Raw genomic sequence first — 1,205 nt, forward strand, 5'->3', positions numbered from 1 at the left:
CCCCACTACACGTGCGCGCGGCCCCAGCCGAGACAGCATCCCGTAAAGAGGCTGCTGTTAAAACTGCAGTGCAGCCAGCTGCAGTCTGTGCTGTCTGTTCTGCCTCTAGCCAGCCTAGCCAAAGTTTCTCTCTCCGTCCACCACTGTTGGCTCCCAGCATCTCAGAGTTGCCTTTGCCTGATGACTCATCATCAGGAAGTGAGGCAGATGAGGTTCTGGCCCTGGGGCGCAAAACTGCCATAGCCGGGCAGTGAAGGAAAAGGCTGCTCCAGTCTCGCCCCTGGACCTTTCAGGACTGCACGGTAACAGTGCGTCCGACCCACTACAATCGCTTCTTAGAGTCAGTTAAGATGCGGGCATTGGAGGAGGGTGACTGGAGGTTATTGGAAACACTTTGAATACCAAATAGTTTTGAGGATTCTGGGGGTAATCGAGAAGCTGTTACACTCCATCCACAGGCTGTGCCAGAAGTTCAGGATGGTAGTGACTCCCCAAAAGGGGAGATGCTAGGTTCTGCTGAGGTTATGCAAATAATAAGGGTGATAAATACAGATTTGCTTTCTCCATTTGATATCAGACACTTAGGTGAAATTCTATTTCAACCTGTACAATTTACAGTTTTTGAGGAAACCTGGAGAAAGCTGGTGGACAAGGCTGCATTAGGGAATATGCAGCGGCCTGCTGCCGATCCTAGATGGACAGCGGGAACAGATGCTCTTATGGGGACTGGTCCCTTCTCTGATCCCAGCCTACAGGGTATTTTGTCCTCTAGCGTCCTGCAGCAAGCTCAACAGGTCGGCATGGCTGCCCTGTTGAAAACCATAGAGTTGTCGGCACCCAGAAAGCGATATACTGAAATAGTTCAAGGGAAATCAGTCATTCCTCTTTTTTGTAGAGAAAGCCGCTGCTTCTCTTAAGAAGCAGGTTGAGGATGACGGGTTAAGACAGTTGTTGTTAAGGCAGTTAGTGAGAGATAACGCAAATGAGGAGTGCAGAAAAATCACAGATGCTTTACCAGGGGATCCTGAGGTAACAGACATGGTCGAAGCCTGTGCTAAGGTGGGATCTGGGAACCAGAGAAGGTCTGCTTTGGCTGCGTTCCTGCAGCCTGTTCACGCATCTTCTGGTCGTGAACTAAAGCAACCCAAACAGGCCAAAAAACGGAAGCGGCCTAAGCCGAGCCAAAAAGAGAACACACCGATCCC

General features: G+C 50.5%; 1 protein-coding gene and 1 long non-coding RNA gene across 2 annotated transcripts in view; one reads left to right on the forward strand and one right to left on the reverse strand.

The window, feature by feature from the left end:
* Window positions 1–1,205, reverse strand: part of LOC103613544 (zinc finger protein 239-like) — a 30,968-nt gene that overhangs the window by 9,073 nt on the left and 20,690 nt on the right. The window lies entirely within an intron of this gene.
* LOC108445667 overlaps window positions 1–1,205 on the forward strand; it is a 9,711-nt gene that overhangs the window by 1,246 nt on the left and 7,260 nt on the right. Inside the window, exon 2 of the long non-coding RNA XR_001860621.1 lies at window positions 342–344. This is a non-coding gene — a long non-coding RNA (uncharacterized LOC108445667). The remainder of the gene's footprint in view (window positions 1–341; window positions 345–1,205) is intronic.

This window comes from Corvus brachyrhynchos, unplaced genomic scaffold (assembly GCF_000691975.1).
Source record: "Corvus brachyrhynchos isolate BGI_N302 unplaced genomic scaffold, ASM69197v1 scaffold890, whole genome shotgun sequence".
NCBI classification, from domain to species: domain Eukaryota; kingdom Metazoa; phylum Chordata; class Aves; order Passeriformes; family Corvidae; genus Corvus; species Corvus brachyrhynchos.